This window comes from Denticeps clupeoides, chromosome 1, assembly GCF_900700375.1.
Source record: "Denticeps clupeoides chromosome 1, fDenClu1.1, whole genome shotgun sequence".
Classification (NCBI taxonomy): domain Eukaryota; kingdom Metazoa; phylum Chordata; class Actinopteri; order Clupeiformes; family Denticipitidae; genus Denticeps; species Denticeps clupeoides.
Window position 1 is genome coordinate 19591715 of NC_041707.1, and position 26572 is coordinate 19618286.

At 39.8% G+C, this 26572-nt stretch overlaps 14 non-coding genes across 14 annotated transcripts; all 14 read left to right on the top strand.

Annotated features, from left to right (window-relative positions):
• Positions 1-5821: 5821 nt before the first annotated feature.
• Positions 5822-5895, top strand: trnat-agu (transfer RNA threonine (anticodon AGU)). Its single transcript has one exon. It is a non-coding gene; the product is annotated as a tRNA-Thr (tRNA).
• Positions 5896-8778: 2883 nt separating this feature from the next.
• On the top strand, positions 8779-8852 carry trnat-agu (transfer RNA threonine (anticodon AGU)). Its single transcript has one exon. It is a non-coding gene; the product is annotated as a tRNA-Thr (tRNA).
• Positions 8853-11569: 2717 nt separating this feature from the next.
• Positions 11570-11643, top strand: trnat-agu (transfer RNA threonine (anticodon AGU)). The gene has a single exon. It is a non-coding gene; the product is annotated as a tRNA-Thr (tRNA).
• Positions 11644-12964: 1321 nt separating this feature from the next.
• Positions 12965-13038, top strand: trnat-agu (transfer RNA threonine (anticodon AGU)). The gene has a single exon. It is a non-coding gene; the product is annotated as a tRNA-Thr (tRNA).
• Positions 13039-14366: 1328 nt separating this feature from the next.
• trnat-agu (transfer RNA threonine (anticodon AGU)) lies at positions 14367-14440 on the top strand. The gene has a single exon. It is a non-coding gene; the product is annotated as a tRNA-Thr (tRNA).
• A 1318-nt stretch (positions 14441-15758) lies between these two features.
• trnat-agu (transfer RNA threonine (anticodon AGU)) lies at positions 15759-15832 on the top strand. The gene has a single exon. It is a non-coding gene; the product is annotated as a tRNA-Thr (tRNA).
• An 861-nt stretch (positions 15833-16693) lies between these two features.
• On the top strand, positions 16694-16767 carry trnat-agu (transfer RNA threonine (anticodon AGU)). The gene has a single exon. It is a non-coding gene; the product is annotated as a tRNA-Thr (tRNA).
• Positions 16768-17671: 904 nt separating this feature from the next.
• Positions 17672-17745, top strand: trnat-agu (transfer RNA threonine (anticodon AGU)). The gene has a single exon. It is a non-coding gene; the product is annotated as a tRNA-Thr (tRNA).
• Positions 17746-19073: 1328 nt separating this feature from the next.
• trnat-agu (transfer RNA threonine (anticodon AGU)) lies at positions 19074-19147 on the top strand. The gene has a single exon. It is a non-coding gene; the product is annotated as a tRNA-Thr (tRNA).
• A 1316-nt stretch (positions 19148-20463) lies between these two features.
• On the top strand, positions 20464-20537 carry trnat-agu (transfer RNA threonine (anticodon AGU)). Its single transcript has one exon. It is a non-coding gene; the product is annotated as a tRNA-Thr (tRNA).
• A 1328-nt stretch (positions 20538-21865) lies between these two features.
• trnat-agu (transfer RNA threonine (anticodon AGU)) lies at positions 21866-21939 on the top strand. Its single transcript has one exon. It is a non-coding gene; the product is annotated as a tRNA-Thr (tRNA).
• Positions 21940-23019: 1080 nt separating this feature from the next.
• Positions 23020-23093, top strand: trnat-agu (transfer RNA threonine (anticodon AGU)). Its single transcript has one exon. It is a non-coding gene; the product is annotated as a tRNA-Thr (tRNA).
• A 1329-nt stretch (positions 23094-24422) lies between these two features.
• Positions 24423-24496, top strand: trnat-agu (transfer RNA threonine (anticodon AGU)). The gene has a single exon. It is a non-coding gene; the product is annotated as a tRNA-Thr (tRNA).
• A 1323-nt stretch (positions 24497-25819) lies between these two features.
• trnat-agu (transfer RNA threonine (anticodon AGU)) lies at positions 25820-25893 on the top strand. Its single transcript has one exon. It is a non-coding gene; the product is annotated as a tRNA-Thr (tRNA).
• The last annotated feature ends 679 nt before the right edge of the window (positions 25894-26572 follow it).

Sequence of the window (26572 nt, forward strand, 5' to 3'; positions counted from 1 at the left end):
CAAAAACAGGTTTTCCTGATTAGCGACGCGTGTTCCGGTGGGCACGGAGAAATTTTTTAAGTATACCCTGTCGATAGGATATTTAGCTGTTGCTGTGAGTAATGCCTGCGCGTGTCCCAACCTGACAGCTGGTGACACTGAAACCTTTTTAACAAACATGGACGCTGCCAGTATGTTTATTTTATACCCCAAATTGTCACTGCGCATTAAGCAAAATTCATCTTTAGCACGTGTTAATCGAATTTTTATATCAATACCGTTCAACATGAGTTTTTCTTGAAAAAAGATATCACTGTGTATGGGAGATAATAATTCAACAACGCTACTAGCATTAGTGAATGCGGCCCTCTTGTTCAACCCCCGGTTTGCTCCAGCCGGATCCGCAGTATCCATATGACCCGCAGTATCCTTGTAAAATAGGCCCGCTGAGAAAAGCGTTTCGAGCGCATGACGGTCATAATTTATCAAACACTCAATAATACTTCTGTACGGGTATGTATTTGAACTCTGTGAGATCAGCCGATCCCCCAGGGATACGTCGACCTGTGAAAATATTGTAGCTCCGGGGTAATTAACCAAGCCGACTGGTGCACCCTCTTCTATATCGGTGCCATCCGGTTTAGTGATCTTGAGTCTTGTGTATAAAAGTGTATTGTTTAAATCAACATAGTCTTCACCGTTTCCAGCTATGAAAAACTCCAGGGGTGCAGAGTCAGTCAGTGCCGAGATAGGCGGTACTTCGATGTATGTACTTTTTTCTATAGACAACTGCGTCATGGGGACTGTAAACAAATCCAACTCTGACTTTACGCATTCATCGGACATCCCGTGTATTAACGCCATGACTAAAAGATGTTTTTTAAATTTCTTTTAGTCCGATACTCATGCATGCGTTGTTTACCCCCTCGAGTTTCTTTTAGACACTGAGTTTTGTTTCTTCTTTACTTTGCTTTTCTTGCCATGTGTGATTCGTTTTACACCCGGTGGTTTGTGTTCATATCGCCTGTTCATTACCATCATACCTGAACCATCTTGTCCAACATCATTTTGTCTAGGTCTCATGACATTCGTTACTACATCGGTAACAATGTTCTTTGCCGCCGATTTTAGATGGGGTTTTGTTATAGCGAAACCTTTTTTCAATAGCGGTAGTGCCATTCGGAAAAGACCTCGGAAAATACCGCCAAGCCCTGCGCCGTACATGGAAGGGGCGCCATAAAAACCTGGAATCCCACCGCCCGCTTGGTTTTGATAATACGTCACATAACGATGAGGGTCTATCGTGTACGGATTAAAAGCCTTCATAGTTTCTCAAATTCTTTGAGATTGTTTCGTGGGTCTGAAGTGTAGTTTTGTAACCACCTTGCCGTACTTAAATGGTATGACACAATTCTGATCTGATTTCACTTCTACAGCTATATCGCTGATGTGTGATTTCGAAACACGTACGTAGTGCGCTCTGTCATACTTGACTGTGACAAACTCTTTGTTTTTCCCGGTTATATGTACACATCGTAGAAGGGGTACAAAATAGTCACCCACCGCCTAATATTCTATAAAGTCTGTATAGACAAAAAGGATATATTCGCCACCATACAGGTCGGCCGGATATGATGCATATGATCGACTCAACGGATCCACAGTAATGCTTGTGTCAAAAAATTTGTTGTTCTTAAATCCTAAAATAATCCTAAGCTTGCCTGATATCGCTATGGTGACAGGTTTGTCCGTATAGACATAAACCTTATTAATAAGGTCATCATAACCAAATGTAACGCCGTGTACCCTGGTATAGCCGCTTATCTCTCTGACTATGTCTGTAATGCTTGTGTAATAACCTACGCGTATTGTAACATCCAATCTCTCCCCTGTTATATTATTGATCAATCAGCGCTACCATGTTCTTCCTTTCCAAAATTTTCTCAACTATAAATGGTTTGTTACTGATTAGTTTGATCTTTTGCAATTCTTCTTCATAAAAGGTACCGTCTATTATATCGCCGTCATAATCTACCAATTTGTAGACCGGTGGATTACGTGGGATACATGCTGATATAGTAAAGAATTCATCTGTGAAGTTTTGTTCATATCCTTTTGTGAATGCACCTCTTGCTATAGAAATTCTTACAATGTCGCCTGTTTTGTAATTAAACGTAACATTTTTCTGCTTCGCATCGTTCACACCGTACAATGACTGAAACACTCGTGCTTCATTTGTAGAGCAGACCTGTGCAGGTTTCATTTTAATGCTACGATGGTAGCTGGCATTGTATGATTTTATTAAATCAAGGAGTACGTCTATATACCTTTTAGAATTGACCGATGTCAGATATCGCCACATTCTACCCTTAATAGTCCTGTTAAAACGTTCGATAACGCTTGCCTTTAATTCGCTACCTGTGGCAAAATGGGTGATGCCTTGTTTTCTCATTAGATTTTGAAATCCTTTGTTGAAAAACTCCTTTCCTCGATCGGTCTGTAATTTTTGAGGTACTCGTCCTTCCTTTAGAATAGTTTCAAATGCTCTAGTCACCTCGGCTCCGGTCTTGTTTTTTAAAATACGAGCCCACGCATGTTTACTAAAAACATCTATACACGTTAACATAAATTTATAACCATCATTTTCCTTTGAATACATAGACATGTCAACAAGATCTGCTTGGAATTGTTTGTCTATACCATACACCACGACTCTATTCCGCTTGTATTTTAAACGCGCTGGTTTGTGTAACGTGTATGCATCCTCCCCTGATAACCAGTCAGAAACCATCTTATTAGACAACCTGACCCCTGTATTTTTAAACACAGCATCTTTTAACCTTGTTTTACCACCGAAGGAGCCCTCGCTGTCTGGCGTATAGTAGTATGTTTTTAAAAGGTCAGTCATGATGGGTTGCTTCGTGAAATAATGACACAATCTATTTTGGTTACACATCATTTATTTTCAAATTATGCGTTGTCGAGGTATTGTAAAAATTTCACACATATATCTAAATCTCTCTCAATAAGGTATGAAACCAGCGTCTCGACGATGGTATAAACATTCATTATAACATTTTCACGCAGTTTAACAATACAGACATCGGTTACGTAAGCACACAGCGTTATGATGTGGCCTATTTTAAAACTATGATTACACAACATGCTTTCTATGATCCTACATATAGATGCATGACAACACCCGTCACCATTTACACACATGTGTACAAGATTACACCATACTATAGAAATTCTTCTGGCTAACGTCATGTGTTTTTTGAGATTGTCCAAACGTATGCTAGATGTCACATAAATACTGTTAAAATCAATCACTTCATCCGCAATAACATTACACAACAATGATGTTAGTTCAGATTTAACAAAATCTTTTGACAGACTGAAACCCATGTTTACAGAACAGCCTTCTCACCCCAGCTCTTTAGCGCTTCATAAATTACACCAGCACTTTGTGAGTCAGCAAGCCTCTCAGTCATCTGATCCAGCCTCTGGAAAAAGAAAGGTTCATCTTCTAATTCGTAGGCCAGCGCCCCCACAGCACCGTTGATTTTCTGAGGATGTACATAGAGGCCGCACGCTGTTAGAACGCTTGTGATGAGGTGGTGTGTCTCAGGCTGGAAAAGTCTCTGCTTTATCTTGTCCATGTTGGTCATGTAGAAATATCCCTCCGGCTCATAGAGACACGGGTGTTGGGTCTGACTCGGATGGTCCACCATGCAGCCGTAACAGGTCTCCCGTAGCAGTCGTCCGACGATGTTTTGGAGGATTCTGCACACGCAAAACTTTATGATTTTAAAAGCTTTTAGTGTGGAACAATCCAATTCGTCGCCATCCCACGGGTTTGAGACATCGCCCGCATGTGCCGCCGCTGGTGGTGGCTTCTCATCAGAGGTTTGCAGCGACGGGATGTCTACCAATGGTCCAGGCATGTATGTCAAATTCTGCAACCCCAGACTGTCACCCAGTTTTTCGATCCAACAACAGTCTTCAGCAGCATCAGCTGCACCATTCAGTCTAACAGCCATGACTTAACAGAACCTGTGATCACTCAGATTGTGTTAGGGGTCTGAGGGCCTGTTCTGCTTTTTAATGGTTAGCCGGCATGGGCGGTGGTTCAGGGTGTGACGTGGCATTGTCACACTCCACCTCCCCATGAAAAAGGCACACCCTGATTTCGTTGTATCCGGCCCAAATCTCACTCCATTTAAACAATCTGTCAATCTTCTTGAAGACGTTGTGGAGTATGGCCACATCACACCACGGGTACATCACTTTCACATCCTGTGGCGATCCATACACATGGCGTTCACAGTCTGGCACCACACGACTGACATTCTTACCACTACACACGTAAATGTAAGACTCTGATTTCCGCTCTTGACATCCACCACACACGTAGTAGTGGTTTTGATCTGTAGCACCGGTCCACGATATGTAGAAAGGCCCCATATTTACATCTTCAATCTTTTTCCACCCGTTATTCTTGAACAAACACCAGTCTTCAGCATAAAACGACACACACAATTGGTCGTCCGGTGTAAACTCCTGGTCCGTGTCCACCGAGTACAGTCTCACATGACGTTCCTTCTTGTCAAAAATATAACCGCCGACACGTCCATCGGATAACATCCATTCATATTCTTCACAGCCACCAGGGTTCTGAAGAAAATTCACCAAGGATCGAGGCCTTCTCCTTTTTGGCGCAAATGGTGTATCACAAACTATCCTGTTTGTAACAGGCGTAGGCGTAATACGTCTCTTCATAGCTGCACCAAGCGGGCTGGCCATTGTAACAGAATCTGTCGTACTCTGTTCAGAGACATCCTACGCCTCTTTTATTACCCTATGCCACCGTGGTAAACACACACACACAACACCTTAGCCATAGGTATGGGTTGGGTTAGAGAAAGGTCAGGAAGAAGGTAGAAGGGAAGGAGGTCATAAATTACGCGCAGGGTGTCCGGTGGAGAAGGTAGAAGGCTAGGAGGTCATAAATTACGCGCTTTTTCCTTATGCCGATATGTCATCAATCATTTTTGACATAAAGTATATTTTAATCACTACTTCTGTGATAACCAAAACAAAACCAACATTTACTTATTACATAGCACAAAATTACATACAGTATGTCTCAATGGGTTTTGACAGGACCCTTAGTTGACAGCTCGCACACTTGACCCTACTGCACACAAAGAAAAACTCCAGACACAAAAAAACTATGGGAGAGAGAGAAAAAAGAAAGGAACAAACATTGGGAAGGAGTGCTACAGAGAGGGACCCACTTCCAGGGTAGAGTGAGCATGCACAGCTCTCTTTGAGGAATTAAGGTAACACCTTCACTAACTTTGGCGCCATGGCTTAGTTGGTTAAAGTACCTGTCTAGTAAACAGGAGATCCTGGGTTCAAATCCCAGTGGTGCCTTCATTTATTTTAAAAAAAAAAATTCTATACAATATGTTAGAATTGCAATAGGCCTTGAACTCCATAGAAAACCAACAGCTTTCCACCGACCAAATAATATACAAGCAATTGAGCATTTTTTGGCTTGGATTGTTTGGTTAAAGCACCAGTGTATTAAACATAAGATCCTGGGTTGGAATCCCAGTGGTGCCTGCATTTGGACAAATTTTTCTTAAAATTGCTGAACCTTTCAAATATGACCTTGTGAAGCTAATACTGTTATAAGCAAGAAAAGAAAAGAAAGATAAATCTTGCAGTTGTTTCAGTACTGTACCTTAGTTGTTTAAAAAGGGACCCCCTTCAAGGGTAGAGTGAGCATGCAAAGCTCTCCATGATGAAATAAGAAAACATTTCCACTGTCTTTGGCGCCGTGGCTTAGTTGGTTAAAGTGCCTGTCTAGTAAACAGGAGATCCTGGGTTCGAATCCCAGCGGTGCCTTCATTTGGAGTAACTTTTCTTAAAATTACTAAATCTTTCAAGTAAGACCTTGTGAAGCCAATGTTGTTAAAAGTAAATACAGCGCTCTATGTATATAGTGTTTACAGTGCTTTTGGTGCTATGGCTTAGTTGGTTAGAGTGCCTGTCTAGTAAACAGGAGATCTTTGGTTCGAGCCCCGGTGGTGCTTTCGTTTGGACAATTTTTTCTGAAATTTCTTAATCGTGGAAACCCTTCCACTGATTTTCGCGCCGTGGGTTAGTTGGTTAAAGTGCCTGTCTAGTAAACAGGAGATCCTGGGTTCGAATCCCAGCGGTGCTTTCATTTGGAGTAACTTTTCTTAAAATTGCTGATTATTTCAAATAATCCGCTGGGATTTGAAGCTAATGTTGTTATAACCAGCTCTATATGTATATAACTATTACCGCCTTTTTGGTGCCCTGGCTTAGTTGGTTAAGGTGCCTGTCTAGTAAACAGGAGATACTGGGTTTGAATTTTAGTGCTGCCTTCATTTTGAGTAAGTTTTCTTGAAATTGCTGAATCTTTCAAAGAAACAATGTGAACCTTATACTATTATAACCAAAACAAAAGCAACATTTACTTATTACATAGCACAAAATTACATACAGTATGTCTCAATGGGGTTTGACAGGACCTTTAGTTGACAGCCCGCACACTTGACCCTACTGCACACAAAGAAAAACTCCAGACACAAAAAAACTATAGGAGAGAGAGAAAAAAGAAAGGAACAAACATTGGGAAGGAGTGCTACAGAGAGGGACCCACTTCCAGGGTAGAGTGAGCATGCACAGCTCTCTTTGAGGAATTATGGTAACACCTTCACTAACTTTGGCGCCATGGCTTACTTGGTTAAAGTGCCTGTCTAGTAAACAGAAGATCCTGGGTTCGAATCCCAGTGGTGCCTTCATTTTTTTTTTTTAAATATATATTCTATACAATATGTTAGAATTGCAATAGGCCTTGAACTCCATAGAAAACCAACAGCTTTCCACCGACCAAATAATATACAAGCAAATGAGCATTTTTTGGCTTGGATTGTTTGGTTAAAGCACCAGTGTATTAAACATAAGATCCTGGGTTGGAATCCCAGTGGTGCCTTCATTTATTTAAAAAAAAAAATTCTATACAATATGTTAGAATTGCAATAGGCCTTGAACTCCATAGAAAACCAACAGCTTTCCACCGACCAAATAATATACAAGCAATTGAGCATTTTTTGGCTTGGATTGTTTGGTTAAAGCACCAGTGTATTAAACATAAGATCCTGGGTTGGAATCCCAGTGGTGCCTGCGTTTGGACAAATTTTTCTTAAAATTGCTGAACCTTTCAAATATGACCTTGTGAAGCTAATACTGTTATAAGCAAGAAAAGAAAAGAAAGATAAATCTTGCAGTTGTTTCAGTACTGTACCTTAGTTGTTTAAAAAGGGACCCCCTTCCAGGGTAGAGTGAGCATGCAAAGCTCTCCATGATGAAATTAGAAAACATTTCCACTGTCTTTGGCGCCGTGGCTTAGTTGGTTAAAGTGCCTGTCTAGTAAACAGGAGATCCTGGGTTTGAATCTCAGCGGTGCCTTCATTTGGAGTAACTTTTCTTAAAATTACTGAATCTTTCAAGTAAGACCTTGTGAAGCCAATGTTGTTAAAAGTAAATACAGCGCTCTATGTATATAGTGTTTACAGTGCTTTTGGTGCTATGGCTTAGTTGGTTAGAGTGCCTGTCTAGTAAACAGGAGATCTTTGTTTCGAGCCCCGGCCGTGCTTTCGTTTGGACAATATTTTCTGAAATTTCTTAATCATGGAAACTCTTCCACTGACTTTGGCGCCGTGGCTTAGTTGGTTAAAGTGCCTGTCTAGTAAACAGGAGGTCCTCGGTTTGAATCCCAGTGGCGCCTTCATTTGGAGTAATTTTTCTTAAAATTGCTGATTATTTCAAATAAGACCTTTTGAAGCTAATGCTGTTATAACCAGCTCTCTATGTATATAACTATTACCGCGTTTTTGGTGCCGTGGCTTAGTTGGTTAAGGTGCCTGTCTAGTAAACAGGAGATACTGGGTTTGAATTTTAGTGCTGCCTTTATTTTGAGTAAGTTTTCTTAAAATTGCTGAATCTTTCAAAGAAACAATGTGAACCTTATACTATTATAACCAAAACAAAAGCAACATTTACTTATTACATAGCACAAAATTACATACAGTATGTCTCAATGGGGTTTGACAGGACCTTTAGTTGACAGCCCGCACACTTGACCCTACTGCACACAAAGAAAAACTCCAGACACAAAAAAAACTATAGGAGAGAGAGAAAAAAGAAAGGAACAAACATTGGGAAGGAGTGCTACAGAGAGGGACCCACTTCCAGGGTAGAGTGAGCATGAACAGCTCTCTTTGAGGAATTAAGGTAACACCTTCAGTAACTTTGGCGCCATGGCTTAGTTGGTTAAAGTGCCTGTCTAGTAAACAGGAGATCCTGGGTTCGAATCCCAGTGGTGCCTTCATTTATTTAAAAAAACTAAAATCTTTACAATATGTTAGAATTGCAATAGGCCTTGAACTCCATAGAAAACCAACAGCTTTCCACCGACCAAATAATATACAAGCAATTGAGCATTTTTTGGCTTGGATTGTTTAGTTAAAGCACCAGTGTATTAAACACAAGATCCTGGGTTGGAATCCCAGTGGTGCCTGCATTTGGACAAATTTTTCTTAAAATTGCTGAACCTTTCAAATATGACCTTGTGAAGCTAATAAATCTTGCAGTTGTTTCAGTACTGTACCTTAGTTGTTTAAAAGGGACCCCCTTCCAGGGTAGAGTGAGCATGCAAAGCTCTCCATGATGAAATAAGAAAACCCTTCCACTGTCTTTGGCGCCGTGGCTTAGTTGGTTAAAGTGCCTGTCTAGTAAACAGGAGATCCTGGGTTCGAATCCCAGCGGTGCCTTCATTTGGAGTAACTTTTCTTAAAATTACTGCATCTTTCAAGTAAGACCTTGCGAAGCCAATATTGTTAAAAGCAAATACAGCGCTCTATGTATATAGTGTTTACAGTGCTTTTGGTGCTATGGCTTAGTTGGTTAAAGTGCCTGTCTAGTAAACAAGAGAGCTTTGGTTCGAACCTCGGTGGTGCTTGCGTTTGGACAATTTTTTCTAAAATTTCTTAATCGTGGAAACCCTTCCACTGACTTTGGCGCCGTGGGTTAGTTGGTTAAAGTGCCTGTCTAGTAAACAGGAGATCCTGGGTTCGAATCCCAGCGGTGCTTTCTTTTGGAGTAACTTTTCTTAAAATTGCTGATTATTTCAAATAATCCGCTGGGATTTGAAGCTAATGCTGTTATAACCAGCTCTATATGTATATAACTATTACCGCCTTTTTGGTGCCCTGGCTTAGTTGGTTAAGGTGCCTGTCTAGTAAACAGGAGATACTGGGTTTGAATTTTAGTGCTGCCTTCATTTTGAGTAAGTTTTCTTGAAATTGCTCAATCTTTCAAAGAAACAATGTGAACCTTATACTATTATAACCAAAACAAAAGCAACATTTACTTATTACATAGCACAAAATTACGAACAGTATGTCTCAATGGGGTTTGACAGGACCTTTAGTTGACAGCCCGCACACTTGACCCTACTGCACACAAAGAAAAACTCCAGACACAAAAAACTATAGGAGAGAGAGAAAAAAGAAAGGAACAAACATTGGGAAGGAGTGCTACAGAGAGGGACCCACTTCCAGGGTAGAGTGAGCATGCACAGCTCTCTTTGAGGAATTAAGGTAACACCTTCACTAACTTTGGCGCCATGGCTTAGTTGGTTAAAGTGCCTGTCTAGTAAACAGGAGATCCTGGGTTCAAATCCCAGTGGTGCCTTCATTTATTTAAAAAAAAAAAATTCTATACAATATGTTAGAATTGCAATAGGCCTTGAACTCCATAGAAAACCAACAGCTTTCCACCGACCAAATAATATACAAGCAATTGAGCATTTTTTGGCTTGGATTGTTTGGTTAAAGCACCAGTGTATTAAACATAAGATCTTGGGTTGGAATCCCAGTGGTGCCTGCGTTTGGACAAATTTTTCTTAAAATTGCTGAACCTTTCAAATATGACCTTGTGAAGCTAATACTGTTATAAGCAAGAAAAGAAAGATAAATCTTGCAGTTGTTTCAGTACTGTACCTTAGTTGTTTAAAAAGGGACCCCCTTCCAGGGTAGAGTGAGCATGCAAAGCTCTCCATGATGAAATAAGAAAACATTTCCACTGTCTTTGGCGCCGTGGCTTAGTTGGTTAAAGTGCCTGTCTAGTAAACAGGAGATCCTGGGTTTGAATCCCAGCGGTGCCTTCATTTGGAGTAACTTTTCTTAAAATTACTGCATCTTTCAAGTAAGATCTTGTGAAGCCAATATTGTTAAAAGCAAATACAGCGCTCTATGTATATAGTGTTTACAGTGCTTTTGGTGCTATGGCTTAGTTGGTTAAAGTGCCTGTCTAGTAAACAAGAGAGCTTTGGTTCGAACCCCGGTGGTGCTTGCGTTTGGACAATTTTTTCTAAAATTTCTTAATCGTGGAAACCCTTCCACTGACTTTGGCGCCGTGGGTTAGTTGGTTAAAGTGCCTGTCTAGTAAACAGGAGATCCTGGGTTCGAATCCCAGCGGCGCTTTCATTTGGAGTAACTTTTCTTAAAATTGCTGATTATTTCAAATAATCCGCTGGGATTTGAAGCTAATGCTGTTATAACCAGCTCTATATGTATATAACTATTACCGCCTTTTTGGTGCCCTGGCTTAGTTGGTTAAGGTGCCTGTCTAGTAAACAGGAGATACTGGGTTTGAATTTTAGTGCTGCCTTCATTTTGAGTAAGTTTTCTTGAAATTGCTGAATCTTTCAAAGAAACAATGTGAACCTTATACTATTATAACCAAAACAAAAGCAACATTTACTTATTACATAGCACAAAATTACATACAGTATGTCTCAATGGGGTTTGACAGGACCTTTAGTTGACAGCCCGCACACTTGACCCTACTGCACACAAAGAAAAACTCCAGACACAAAAAAAACTATAGGAGAGAGAGAAAAAAGAAAGGAACAAACATTGGGAAGGAGTGCTACAGAGAGGGACCCACTTCCAGGGTAGAGTGAGCATGCACAGCTCTCTTTGAGGAATTAAGGTAACACCTTCACTAACTTTGGCGCCATGGCTTGGTTGGTTAAAGTGCCTGTCTAGTAAACAGGAGATTCTGGGTTCAAATCCCAGTGGTGCCTTCATTTATTTAAAAAAAAAAAAATTCTATACAATATGTTAGAATTGCAATAGGCCTAGAACTCCATAGAAAACCAACAGCTTTCCACCGACCAAATAATATACAAGCAATTGAGCATTTTTTGGCTTGGATTGTTTGGTTAAAGCACCAGTGTATTAAACATAAGATCCTGGGTTGGAATCCCAGTGGTGCCTGCGTTTGGACAAATTTTTCTTAAAATTGCTGAACCTTTCAAATATGACCTTGTGAAGCTAATACTGTTATAAGCAAGAAAAGAAAGATAAATCTTGCAGTTGTTTCAGTACTGTACCTTAGTTGTTTAAAAAGGGACCCCCTTCCAGGGTAGAGTGAGCATGCAAAGCTCTCCATGATGAAATAAGAAAACATTTCCACTGTCTTTGGCGCCGTGGCTTAGTTGGTTAAAGTGCCTGTCTAGTAAACAGGAGATCCTGGGTTCGAATCCCAGCGGTGCCTTCATTTCGAGTAACTTTTCTTAAAATTACTGAATCTTTCAAGTAAGACCTTGTGAAGCCAATATTTTTAAAAGCAAATACAGCGCTCTATGTATATAGTGTTTACAGTGCTTTTGGTGCTATGGCTTAGTTGGTTAAAGTGCCTGTCTAGTAAACAAGAGAGCTTTGGTTCGAACCCCGGTGGTGCTTGCGTTTGGACAATTTTTTCTAAAATTTCTTAATCGTGGAAACCCTTCAACTGACTTTGGTGCCGTGGGTTAGTTGGTTAAAGTGCCTGTCTAGTAAACAGGAGATCCTGGGTTCGAATCCCAGCGGTGCTTTCATTTGGAGTAACTTTTCTTAAAATTGCTGATTATTTCAAATAATCCGCTGGGATTTGAAGCTAATGCTGTTATAACCAGCTCTATATGTATATAACTATTACCGCCTTTTTGGTGCCCTGGCTTAGTTGGTTAAGGTGTCTGTCTAGTAAACAGGAGATACTGGGTTTGAATTTTAGTGCTGCCTTCATTTTGAGTAAGTTTTCTTGAAATTGCTGAATCTTTCAAAGAAACAATGTGAACCTTATACTATTATAACCAAAACAAAAGCAACATTTACTTATTACATAGCACAAAATTACATACAGTATGTCTCAATGGGATTTGACAGGACCTTTAGTTGACAGCCCGCACACTTGACCCTACTGCACACAAAGAAAAACTCCAGACACAAAAAAACTATAGGAGAGAGAGAAAAAAGAAAGGAACAAACATTGGGAAGGAGTGCTACAGAGAGGGACCCACTTCCAGGGTAGAGTGAGCATGCACAGCTCTCTTTGAGGAATTAAGGTAACACCTTCACTAACTTTGGCGCCATGGCTTAGTTGGTTAAAGTGCCTGTCTAGTAAACAGGAGATCCTGGGTTCGAATCCCAGTGGTGCCTTCATTTATTTAAAAAAAAAAAATTCTATACAATATGTTAGAATTGCAATAGGCCTTGAACTCCATAGAAAACCAACAGCTTTCCACCGACCAAATAATATACAAGCAATTGAGCATTTTTTGGCTTGGATTGTTTGGTTAAAGCAGCAGTGTATTAAACATAAGATCCTGGGTTGGAATCCCAGTGGTGCCTGCGTTTGGACAAATTTTTCTTAAAATTGCTGAACCTTTCAAATATGACCTTGTGAAGCTAATACTGTTATAAGCAAGAAAAGAAAGATAAATCTTGCAGTTGTTTCAGTACTGTACCTTAGTTGTTTAAAAAGGGACCCCCTTCCAGGGTAGAGTGAGCATGCAAAGCTCTCCATGATGAAATAAGAAAACACTTCCACTGTCTTTGGCGCCGTGGCTTAGTTGGTTAAAGTGCCTGTCTAGTAAACAGGAGATCCTGGGTTCGAATCCCAGCGGTGCCTTCATTTGGAGTAACTTTTCTTAAAATTACTGAATCTTTCAAGTAAGACCTTGTGAAGCCAATATTTTTAAAAGCAAATACAGCGCTCTATGTATATAGTGTTTACAGTGCTTTTGGTGCTATGGCTTAGTTGGTTAAAGTGCCTGTCTAGTAAACAAGAGAGCTTTGGTTCGAACCCCGGTGGTGCTTGCGTTTGGACAATTTTTTCTAAAATTTCTTAATCGTGGAAACCCTTCAACTGACTTTGGTGCCGTGGGTTAGTTGGTTAAAGTGCCTGTCTAGTAAACAGGAGATCCTGGGTTCGAATCCCAGCGGTGCTTTCATTTGGAGTAACTTTTCTTAAAATTGCTGATTATTTCAAATAATCCGCTGGGATTTGAAGCTAATGCTGTTATAACCAGCTCTATATGTATATAACTATTACCGCCTTTTTGGTGCCCTGGCTTAGTTGGTTAAGGTGTCTGTCTAGTAAACAGGAGATACTGGGTTTGAATTTTAGTGCTGCCTTCATTTTGAGTAAGTTTTCTTGAAATTGCTGAATCTTTCAAAGAAACAATGTGAACCTTATACTATTATAACCAAAACAAAAGCAACATTTACTTATTACATAGCACAAAATTACATACAGTATGTCTCAATGGGGTTTGACAGGACCTTTAGTTGACAGCCCGCACACTTGATCCTACTGCACACAAAGAAAAACTCCAGACACAAAAAAACTATAGGAGAGAGAGAAAAAAGAAAGGAACAAACATTGGGAAGGAGTGCTACAGAGAGGGACCCACTTCCAGGGTAGAGTGAGCATGCACAGCTCTCTTTGAGGAATTATGGTAACACCTTCACTAACTTTGGCGCCATGGCTTACTTGGTTAAAGTGCCTGTCTAGTAAACAGAAGATCTTGGGTTCGAATCCCAGTGGTGCCTTCATTTTTTTTTTTTAAATATATATTCTATACAATATGTTAGAATTGCAATAGGCCTTGAACTCCATAGAAAACCAACAGCTTTCCACCGACCAAATAATATACAAGCAAATGAGCATTTTTTGGCTTGGATTGTTTGGTTAAAGCACCAGTGTATTAAACACAGGAACACTGGTTGGAATCCCAGTGGTGCCTGCGTTTGGACAAACTTTTCTTAAAATTGTTGAACCTTTCAAATATGACCTTGTGAAGCTAATACTGTTATAAGCAAGAAAAGAAAAGAAAGATAAATCTTGCAGTTGTTTCAGTACTGTACATTAGTTGTTTAAAAAGGGACCCCCTTCCAGGGTAGAGTGAGCATGCAAAGCTCTCCATGATGAAATAAGAAAACATTTCCACTGTCTTTGGCGCCGTGGCTTAGTTGGTTAAAGTGCCTGTCTAGTAAACAGGAGATCCTGGGTTCGAATCCCAGCGGTGCCTCAATTTGGAGTAACTTTTCTTAAAATTACTGAATCTTTCAAGTAAGACCTTGTGAAGCCAATGTTGTTAAAAGCAAATACAGCGCTCTATGTATATAGTGTTTACAGTGCTTTTGGTGCTATGGCTTAGTTGGTTAAAGTGCCTGTCTAGTAAACAGGAGATCTTTGGTTCGAGCCCCGGCGGTGCTTTCGTTTGGACAATATTTTCTGAAATTTCTTAATCGTGGAAACTCTTCCACTGACTTTGGCGCCGTGGCTTAGTTGGTTAAAGTGCCTGTCTAGTAAAAAGGAGGTCCTCGGTTTGAATCCCAGTGGCGCCTTCATTTGGAGTAATTTTTCTTAAAATTGCTGATTATTTCAAATAAGACCTTTTGAAGCTAATGCTGTTATAACCAGCTCTCTATGTATATAACTATTACCGCCTTTTTGGTGCCGTGGCTTAGTTGGTTAAGGTGCCTGTCTAGTAAACAGGAGATACTGGGTTAGAATTTTAGTGCTGCCTTTATTTTGAGTAAGTTTTCTTAAAATTGCTGAATCTTTCAAAGAAACAATGTAAACCTTATTCTGTGATAACCAAAACAAAAGCAACATTTACTTATTACATAGCACAAAATTACATACAGTATGTCTCAATGGGGTTTGACAGGACCTTTAGTTGACAGCCCGCACACTTGACCCTACTGCACACAAAGAAAAATTCCAGACACAAAAAAAAATATAGGAGAGAGAGAAAAAAGAAAGGAACAAACATTGGGAAGGAGTGCTACAGAGAGGGACCCACTTCCAGGGTAGAGTGAGCATAAACAGCTCTCTTTGAGGAATTAAGGTAACACCTTCACTAACTTTGGCGCCATGGCTTAGTTGGTTAAAGTGCCTGTCTAGTAAACAGGAGATCCTGGGTTCGAATCCCAGTGGTGCCTTCATTTATTTAAAAAAACTAAAATCTTTACAATATTTTATAATTGCAATAGGCCTTGAACTCCATAGAAAACCAACAGCTTTCCACCGACCAAATAATATACAAGCAATTGAGCATTTTTTTGGCTTGGATTGTTTAGTTAAAGCACCAGTGTATTAAACACAAGATCCTGGGTTGGAATCCCAGTGGTGCCTGCGTTTGGACAAATTTTTCTTAAAATTGCTGAACCTTTCAAACATGACCTTGTGAAGCTAATACTGTTATAAGCAAGAAAAGAAAGATAAATCTTGCAGTTGTTTCAGTACTGTACCTTAGTTGTTTAAAAAGGGACCCCCTTCCAGGGTAGAGTGAGCATGCAAAGCTCTCCATGATGAAATAAGAAAACATTTCCACTGTCTTTGGCGCCGTGGCTTAGTTGGTTAAAGTGCCTGTCTAGTAAACAGGAGATCCTGGGTTCGAATCCCAGCGGTGCCTTCATTTGGAGTAACTTTTCTTAAAATTACTGAATCTTTCAAGTAAGACCTTGTGAAGCCAATATTGTTAAAAGCAAATACAGCGCTCTATGTATATAGTGTTTACAGTGCTTTTGGTGCTATGGCTTAGTTGGTTAAAGTGCCTGTCTAGTAAACAAGAGAGCTTTGGTTCGAACCCCGGTGGTTTGACAGGACCTTTAGTTGACAGCCCGCACACTTGACCCTACTGCACACAAAGAAAAACTCCAGACACAAAAAAACTATAGGAGAGAGAGAAAAAAGAAAGGAACAAACATTGGGAAGGAGTGCTACAGAGATGGACCCACTTCCAGGGTAGAGTGAGCATGCACAGCTCTCTTTGAGGAATTAAGGTAACACCTTCACTAACTTTGGCGCCATGGCTTAGTTGGTTAAAGTGCCTGTCTAGTAAACAGGAGATCCTGGGTTCGAATCCCAGTGGTGCCTTCATTTATTTAAAAAAAAAAATTCTATACAATATGTTAGAATTGCAATAGGCCTTGAACTCCATAGAAAACCAACAGCTTTCCACCGACCAAATAATATACAAGCAATTGAGCATTTTTTGGCTTGGATTGTTTGGTTAAAGCAGCAGTGTATTAAACATAAGATCCTGGGTTGGAATCCCAGTGGTGCCTGCGTTTGGACAAATTTTTCTTAAAATTGCTGAACCTTTCAAATATGACCTTGTGAAGCTAATACTGTTATAAGCAAGAAAAGAAAGATAAATCTTGCAGTTGTTTCAGTACTGTACCTTAGTTGTTTAAAAAGGGACCCCCTTCCAGGGTAGAGTGAGCATGCAAAGCTCTCCATGATGAAATAAGAAAACATTTCCACTGTCTTTGGCGCCGTGGCTTAGTTGGTTAAAGTGCCTGTCTAGTAAACAGGAGATCCTGGGTTCGAATCCCAGCGGTGCCTTCATTTGGAGTAACTTTTCTTAAAATTGCTGATTATTTCAAATAAGACCTTTTGAAGCTTATGCTGTTATAACCAGCTCTATATGCATATAACTATTACCGCCTTTTTGGTGCCCTGGCTTAGTTGGTTAAGGTGCCTGTCTAGTAAACAGGAGGTCCTGGGTTCGAATCCCAGCGGTGCCTTCATTTGGAGTAACTTTTCTTAAAATTACTGAATCTTTCAAGTAAGACCTTGTGAAGCCAATGTTGTTAAAAGCAAATACAGCACTCTATGTATATAGTGTTTACAGTGCTTTTGGTGCTATGGCTTAGTTGGTTAAAGTGCATGTCTAGTAAACAGGAGATCTTTGGTTCGAGCCCCGGCGGTGCTTTCGTTTGGACAATTTTTTCTGAAATTTCTTAATCGTGGAAACTCTTCCACTGACTTTGGCGCCGTGGCTTAGTTGGTTAAAGTGCCTGTCTAGTAAACAGGAGATCCTGGGTTCGAATCCCAGTGGTGCCTTCATTTATTTAAAAAAAAAAAATTCTATACAATATGTTAGAATTGCAATAGGCCTTGAACTCCATAGAAAACCAACAGCTTTCCACCGACCAAATAATATACAAGCAATTGAGCATTTTTTGGCTTGGATTGTTTGGTTAAAGCACCAGTGTATTAAACATAAGATCCTGGGTTGGAATCCCAGTGGTGCCTGCGTTTGGACAAATTTTTCTTAAAATTGCTGAACCTTTCAAATATGACCTTGTGAAGCTAATACTGTTATAAGCAAGAAAAGAAAAGAAAGATAAATCTTGCAGTTGTTTCAGTACTGTACCTTAGTTGTTTAAAAAGGGACCCCCTTCCAGGGTAGAGTGAGCATGCAAAGCTCTCCATGATAAAATAAGAAAACATTTCCACTGTCTTTGGCGCCGTGGCTTAGTTGGTTAAAGTGCCTGTCTAGTAAACAGGAGATCCTGGGTTCGAATCCCAGCGGTGCCTTCTTTTGGAGTAACTTTTCTTAAAATTACTGAATCTTTCAAGTAAGACCTTGTGAAGCCAATATTGTTAAAAGCAAATACAGCGCTCTATGTATATAGTGTTTACAGTGCTTTTGGTGCTATGGCTTAGTTGGTTAAAGTGCCTGTCTAGTAAACAAGAGAGCTTTGGTTCGAACCCCGGTGGTGCTTGTGTTTGGACAATTTTTTCTAAAATTTCTTAATCGTGGAAACCCTTCCACTGACTTTGGCGCCGTGGGTTAGTTGGTTAAAGTGCCTGTCTAGTAAACAGGAGATCCTGGGTTCGAATCCCAGCGGTGCTTTCATTTGGAGTAACTTTTCTTAAAATTGCTGATTATTTCAAATAATCCGCTGGGATTTGAAGCTAATGCTGTTATAACCAGCTCTATATGTATATAACTATTACCGCCTTTTTGGTGCCCTGGCTTAGTTGGTTAAGGTGCCTGTCAAGTAAACAGGAGATACTGGGTTTGAATTTTAGTGCTGCCTTCATTTTGAGTAAGTTTTCTTGAAATTGCTGAATCTTTCAAAGAAACAATGTGAACCTTATACTATTATAACCAAAACAAAAGCAACATTTACTTATTACATAGCACAAAATTACATACAGTATGTCTCAATGGGGTTTGACAGGACCTTTAGTTGACAGCCCGCACACTTGACCCTACTGCACACAAAGAAAAACTCCAGACACAAAAAAAACTATAGGAGAGAGAGAAAAAAGAAAGGAACAAACATTGGGAAGGAGTGCTACAGAGAGGGACCCACTTCCAGGGTAGAGTGAGCATGCACAGCTCTCTTTGAGGAATTATGGTAACACCTTCACTAACTTTGGCGCCATGGCTTACTTGGTTAAAGTGCCTGTCTAGTAAACAGAAGATCCTGGGTTCGAATCCCAGTGGTGCCTTCATTTTTTTTTTAAAATATATATTCTATACAATATGTTAGAATTGCAATAGGCCTTGAACTCCATAGAAAACCAACAGCTTTCCACCGACCAAATAATATACAAGCAAATGAGCATTTTTTGGCTTGGATTGTTTGGTTAAAGCACCAGTGTATTAAACACAGGAACACTGGTTGGAATCCCAGTGGTGCCTGCGTTTGGACAAACTTTTCTTAAAATTGTTGAACCTTTCAAATATGACCTTGTGAAGCTAATACTGTTATAAGCAAGAAAAGAAAAGAAAGATAAATCTTGCAGTTGTTTCAGTACTGTACCTTAGTTGTTTAAAAAGGGACCCCCTTCCAGGGTAGAGTGAGCATGCAAAGCTCTCCATGATGAAATAAGAAAACATTTCCACTGTCTTTGGCGCCGTGGCTTAGTTGGTTAAAGTGCCTGTCTAGTAAACAGGAGATCCTGGGTTCGAATCCCAGCGGTGCCTCAATTTGGAGTAACTTTTCTTAAAATTACTGAATCTTTCAAGTAAGACCTTGTGAAGCCAATGTTGTTAAAAGCAAATACAGCACTCTATGTATATAGTGTTTACAGTGCTTTTGGTGCTATGGCTTAGTTGGTTAAAGTGCCTGTCTAGTAAACAGGAGATCTTTGGTTCGAGCCCCGGCGGTGCTTTCGTTTGGACAATATTTTCTGAAATTTCTTAATCGTGGAAACTCTTCCACTGACTTTGGCGCCGTGGCTTAGTTGGTTAAAGTGCCTGTCTAGTAAAAAGGAGGTCCTCGGTTTGAATCCCAGTGGCGCCTTCATTTGGAGTAATTTTTCTTAAAATTGCTGATTATTTCAAATAAGACCTTTTGAAGCTAATGCTGTTATAACCAGCTCTCTATGTATATAACTATTACCGCCTTTTTGGTGCCGTGGCTTAGTTGGTTAAGGTGCCTGTCTAGTAAACAGGAGATACTGGGTTAGAATTTTAGTGCTGCCTTTATTTTGAGTAAGTTTTCTTAAAATTGCTGAATCTTTCAAAGAAACAATGTAAACCTTATTCTGTGATAACCAAAACAAAAGCAACATTTACTTATTACATAGCACAAAATTACATACAGTATGTCTCAATGGGGTTTGACAGGACCTTTAGTTGACAGCCCGCACACTTGACCCTACTGCACACAAAGAAAAACTCCAGACACAAAAAAAACTATAGGAGAGAGAGAAAAAAGAAAGGAACAAACATTGGGAAGGAGTGCTACAGAGAGGGACCCACTTCCAGGGTAGAGTGAGCATGAACAGCTCTCTTTGAGGAATTAAGGTAACACCCTCACTAACTTTGGCGCCATGGCTTAGTTGGTTAAAGTGCCTGTCTAGTAAACAGGAGATCCTGGGTTCCAATCCCAGTGGTGCCTTCATTTATTTAAAAAAACTAAAATCTTTACAATATTTTAGAATTGCAATAGGCCTTGAACTCCATAGAAAACCAACAGCTTTCCACCGACCAAATAATATACAAGCAATTGAGCATTTTTTGGCTTGGATTGTTTAGTTAAACACCAGTGTATTAAACACAAGATCCTGGGTTGGAATCCCAGTGGTGCCTGCGTTTGGACAATTTTTTTTTTAAATTGCTGAACCTTTCAAACATGACCTTGTGAAGCTAATACTGTTATAAGCAAGAAAAGAAAGATAAATCTTGCAGTTGTTTCAGTACTGTACCTTAGTTGTTTAAAAAGGGACCCCCTTCCAGGGTAGAGTGAGCATGCAAAGCTCTCCATGATGAAATAAGAAAACATTTCCACTGTCTTTGGCGCCGTGGCTTAGTTGGTTAAAGTGCCTGTCTAGTAAACAGGAGATCCTGGGTTCGAATCCCAGCGGTGCCTTCATTTGGAGTAACTTTTCTTAAAATTACTGAATCTTTCAAGTAAGACCTTGTGAAGCCAATATTGTTAAAAGCAAATACAGCGCTCTATGTATATAGTGTTTACAGTGCTTTTGGTGCTATGGCTTAGTTGGTTAAAGTGCCTGTCTAGTAAACAAGAGAGCTTTGGTTCGAACCCCGGTGGTGCTTGCGTTTGGACAATTTTTTCTAAAATCTCTTAATCGTGGAAACTCTTCCACTCACTTTGGCGCCATGGGTTAGTTGGTTAAAGTGCCTGTCTAGTAAACAGGAGATCCTGGGTTCGAATCCCAGCGGTGCTTTCATTTGGAGTAACTTTTCTTAAAATTGCTGATTATTTCAAATAATCCGCTGGGATTTGAAGCTAATGCTGTTATAACCAGCTCTATTTGTATATAACTATTACCGCCTTTTTGGTGCCCTGGCTTAGTTGGTTAAGGTGCCTGTCTAGTAAACAGGAGATACTGGGTTTGAATTTTAGTGCTGCCTTCATTTTGAGTAAGTTTTCTTAAAATTGCTGAATCTTTCAAAGAAACAACGTGAAACTTATTCTGTGATAACCAAAACAAAAGCAACATTTAAATCTTATATAGCACAAAATTACATACAGTATGTCTCAATGGGGTTTGACAGGACCTTTAGTTGACAGCCCGCACACTTGACCCTACTGCACACAAAGAAAAACTCCAGACACAAAAAAACTATAGGAGAGAGAGAAAAAAGAAAGGAACAAACATTGGGAAGGAGTGCTACAGAGAGGGACCCACTTCCAGGGTAGAGTGAGCATGAACAGCTCTCTTTGAGGAATTATGGTAACACCTTCACTAACTTTGGCGCCATGGCTTACTTGGTTAAAGTGCCTGTCTAGTAAATCGAAGATCCTGGGTTCGAATCACAGTGGTGCCTTCATTTTTTTAAAAAAAATATATATTCTATACAATATGTTAGAATTGCAATAGGCCTTGAACTCCATAGAAAACCAACAGCTTTCCACCGACCAAATAATATACAAGCAAATGAGCATTTTTTGGCTTGGATTGTTTGGTTAAAGCACCAGTGTATTAAACACAAGAACACTGGTTGGAATCCCAGTTGTGCCTGCGTTTGGACAAACTTTTCTTAAAATTATTGAACCTTTCAAATATGACCTTGTGAAGCTAATACTGTTATAAGCAAGAAAAGAAAAGAAAGATAAATCTTGCAGTTGTTTCAGTGCTGTACCTTAGTTGTTTAAAAAGGGACCCCCTTCCAGGGTAGAGTGAGCATGCAAAGCTCTCCATGATGAAATAAGAAAACTTTTCCACTGTCTTTGGCGCCGTGGCTTAGTTGGTTAAAGTGCCTGTCTAGTAAACAGGAGATCCTGGGTTCGAATCCCAGCGGTGCCTTTATTTGGAGTACCTTTCTTAAAATTTCTGATTATTTCAAATAAGACCTTTTGAAGCTAATGCTGTTATAACCAGCTCTATATGCATATAACTATTACCGCCTTTTTGGTGCCCTGGCTTAGTTGGTTAAGGTGCCTGTCTAGTAAACAGGAGGTCCTGGGTTCGAATCCCAGCGGTGCCTTCATTTGGAGTAACTTTTCTTAAAATTTCTGATTATTTCAAATAAGACCTTTTGAAGCTAATGCTGTTATAACCAGCTCTATATGCATATAACTATTACCGCCTTTTTGGTGCCCTGGCTTAGTTGGTTAAGGTGCCTGTCTAGTAAACAGGAGGTCCTGGGTTCGAATCCCAGCGGTGCCTTCATTTGGAGTAACTTTTCTTAAAATTACTGAATCTTTCAAGTAAGACCTTGTGAAGCCAATGTTGTTAAAAGCAAATACAGCACTCTATGTATATAGTGTTTACAGTGCTTTTGGTGCTATGGCTTAGTTGGTTAAAGTGCCTGTCTAGTAAACAGGAGATCTTTGGTTCGAGCCCCGGCGGTGCTTTCGTTTGGACAATTTTTTCTGAAATTTCTTAATCGTGGAAACTCTTCCACTGACTTTAGCGCCGTGGCTTAGTTGGTTAAAGTGCCTGTCTAGTAAACAGGAGATCCTGGGTTCGAATCCCAGTGGTGCCTTCATTTATTTAAAAAAAAAAAATTCTATACAATATGTTAGAATTGCAATAGGCCTTGAACTCCATAGAAAACCAACAGCTTTCCACCGACCAAATAATATACAAGCAATTGAGCATTTTTTGGCTTGGATTGTTTGGTTAAAGCACCAGTGTAATAAACATAAGATCCTGGGTTGGAATCCCAGTGGTGCCTGCGTTTGGACAAATTTTTCTTAAAATTGCTGAACCTTTCAAATATGACCCTGTGAAGCTAATACTGTTATAAGCAAGAAAAGAAAGATAAATCTTGCAGTTGTTTCAGTACTGTACCTTAGTTGTTTAAAAAGGGACCCCCTTCCAGGGTAGAGTGAGCATGCAAAGCTCTCCATGATAAAATAAGAAAACATTTCCACTGTCTTTGGCGCCGTGGCTTAGTTGGTTAAAGTGCCTGTCTAGTAAACAGGAGATCCTGGGTTCGAATCCCAGCGGTGCCTTTATTTGGAGTAACTTTTCTTAAAATTACTGAATCTTTCAAGTAAGACCTTGTGAAGCCAATATTGTTAAAAGCAAATACAGCGCTCTATGTATATAGTGTTTACAGTGCTTTTGGTGCTATGGCTTAGTTGGTTAAAGTGCCTGTCTAGTAAACAAGAGAGCTTTGGTTCGAACCCCGGTGGTGCTTGCGTTTGGACAATTTTTCTAAAATTTCTTAATCGTGGAAACCCTTCCACTGACTTTGGCGCCATGGGTTAGTTGGTTAAAGTGCCTGTCTAGTAAACAGGAGATCCTGGGTTCGAATCCCAGCGGTGCTTTCATTTGGAGTAACTTTTCTAAAAAATGGCTGATTATTTCGAATAATCCGCTGGGATTTGAAGCTAATGCTGTTATAACCAGCTCTATATGTATATAACTATTACCGCCTTTTTGGTGCCCTGGCTTAGTTGGTTAAGGTGCCTGTCTAGTAAACAGGAGATACTGGGTTTGAATTTTAGTGCTGCCTTCATTTTGAGTAAGTTTTCTTGAAATTGCTGAATCTTTCAAAGAAACAATGTGAACCTTATACTATTATAACCAAAACAAAAGCAACATTTACTTATTACATAGCACAAAATTACATACAGTATGTCTCAATGGGGTTTGACAGGACCTTTAGTTGACAGCCCGCACAGTTGACCCTACTGCACACAAAGAAAAACTCCAGACACAAAAAAACTATAGGAGAGAGAGAAAAAAGAAAGGAACAAACATTGGGAAGGAGTGCTACAGAGAGGGACCCACTTCCAGGGTAGAGTGAGCATGCACAGCTCTCTTTGAGGAATTATGGTAACACCTTCACTAACTTTGGTGCCATGGCTTACTTGGCTAAAGTGCCTGTCTAGTAAACAGAAGATCCTGGGTTTGAATCCCAGTGGTGCCTTCATTTTTTTTTTTTTAAATATATATTCTATACAATATGTTAGAATTGCAATAGGCCTTGAACTCCATAGAAAACCAACAGCTTTCCACCGACCAAATAATATACAAGCAAATGAGCATTTTTTGGCTTGGATTGTTTGGTTAAAGCACCAGTGTATTAAACACAGGAACACTGGTTGGAATCCCAGTGGTGCCTGCGTTTGGACAAACTTTTCTTAAAATTGTTGAACCTTTCAAATATGACCTTGTGAAGCTAATACTGTTATAAGCAAGAAAAGAAAAGAAAGATAAATCTTGCAGTTGTTTCAGTACTGTACCTTAGTTGTTTAAAAAGGGACCCCCTTCCAGGGTAGAGTGAGCATGCAAAGCTCTCCATGATGAAATAAGAAAACATTTCCACTGTCTTTGGCGCCGTGGCTTAGTTGGTTAAAGTGCCTGTCTAGTAAACAGGAGATCCTGGGTTCGAATCCCAGCGGTGCCTCAATTTGGAGTAACTTTTCTTAAAATTACTGAATCTTTCAAGTAAGACCTTGTGAAGCCAATGTTGTTAAAAGCAAATACAGCACTCTATGTATATAGTGTTTACAGTGCTTTTGGTGCTATGGCTTAGTTGGTTAAAGTGCCTGTCTAGTAAACAGGAGATCTTTGGTTCGAGCCCCGGCGGTGCTTTCGTTTGGACAATATTTTCTGAAATTTCTTAATCGTGGAAACTCTTCCACTGACTTTGGCGCCGTGGCTTAGTTGGTTAAAGTGCCTGTCTAGTAAAAAGGAGGTCCTCGGTTTGAATCCCAGTGGCGCCTTCATTTGGAGTAATTTTTCTTAAAATTGCTGATTATTTCAAATAAGACCTTTTGAAGCTAATGCTGTTATAACCAGCTCTCTATGTATATAACTATTACCGCCTTTTTGGTGCCGTGGCTTAGTTGGTTAAGGTGCCTGTCTAGTAAACAGGAGATACTGGGTTTGAATTTTAGTGCTGCCTTCATTTTGAGTAAGTTTTCTTAAAATTGCTGAATCTTTCAAAGAAACAACGTGAAACTTATTCTGTGATAACCAAAACAAAAGCAACATTTAAATCTTATATAGCACAAAATTACATACAGTATGTCTCAATGGGGTTTGACAGGACCTTTAGTTGACAGCCCGCACACTTGACCCTACTGCACACAAAGAAAAACTCCAGACACAAAAAAACTATAGGAGAGAGAGAAAAAAGAAAGGAACAAACATTGGGAAGGAGTGCTACAGAGAGGGACCCACTTCCAGGGTAGAGTGAGCATGAACAGCTCTCTTTGAGGAATTATGGTAACACCTTCACTAACTTTGGCGCCATGGCTTACTTGGTTAAAGTGCCTGTCTAGTAAATAGAAGATCCTGGGTTCGAATCACAGTGGTGCCTTCATTTTTTAAAAAAATATATATATTCTATACAATATGTTAGAATTGCAATAGGCCTTGAACTCCATAGAAAACCAACAGCTTTCCACCGACCAAATAATATACAAGCAAATGAGCATTTTTTGGCTTGGATTGTTTGGTTAAAGCACCAGTGTATTAAACACAAGAACACTGGTTGGAATCCCAGTGGTGCCTGCGTTTGGACAAACTTTTCTTAAAATTATTGAACCTTTCAAATATGACCTTGTGAAGCTAATACTGTTATAAGCAAGAAAAGAAAAGAAAGATAAATCTTGCAGTGGTTTCAGTGCTGTACCTTAGTTGTTTAAAAAGGGACCCCCTTCCAGGGTAGAGTGAGCATGCAAAGCTCTCCATGATAAAATAAGAAAACATTTCCACTGTCTTTGGCGCCGTGGCTTAGTTGGTTAAAGTGCCTGTCTAGTAAACAGGAGATCCTGGGTTCGAATCCCAGCGGTGCCTTTATTTGGAGTAACTTTTCTTAAAATTACTGAATCTTTCAAGTAAGACCTTGTGAAGCCAATATTGTTAAAAGCAAATACAGCGCTCTATGTATATAGTGTTTACAGTGCTTTTGGTGCTATGGCTTAGTTGGTTAAAGTGCCTGTCTAGTAAACAAGAGAGCTTTGGTTCGAACCCCGGTGGTGCTTGCGTTTGGACAATTTTTTCTAAAATTTCTTAATCGTGGAAACCCTTCCACTGACTTTGGCGCCGTGGGTTAGTTGGTTAAAGTGCCTGTCTAGTAAACAGGAGATCCTGGGTTCGAATCCCAGCGGTGCTTTCATTTGGAGTAACTTTTCTTAAAATTGCTGATTATTTCAAATAATCCGCTGGGATTTGAAGCTAATGCTGTTATAACCAGCTCTATATGTATATAACTATTACCGCCTTTTTGGTGCCCTGGCTTAGTTGGTTAAGGTGCCTGTCTAGTAAACAGGAGATACTGGGTTTGAATTTTAGTGCTGCCTTCATTTTGAGTAAGTTTTCTTGAAATTGCTGAATCTTTCAAAGAAACAATGTGAACCTTATACTATTATAACCAAAACAAAAGCAACATTTACTTATTACATAGCACAAAATTACATACAGTATGTCTCAATGGGGTTTGACAGGACCTTTAGTTGACAGCCCGCACAGTTGA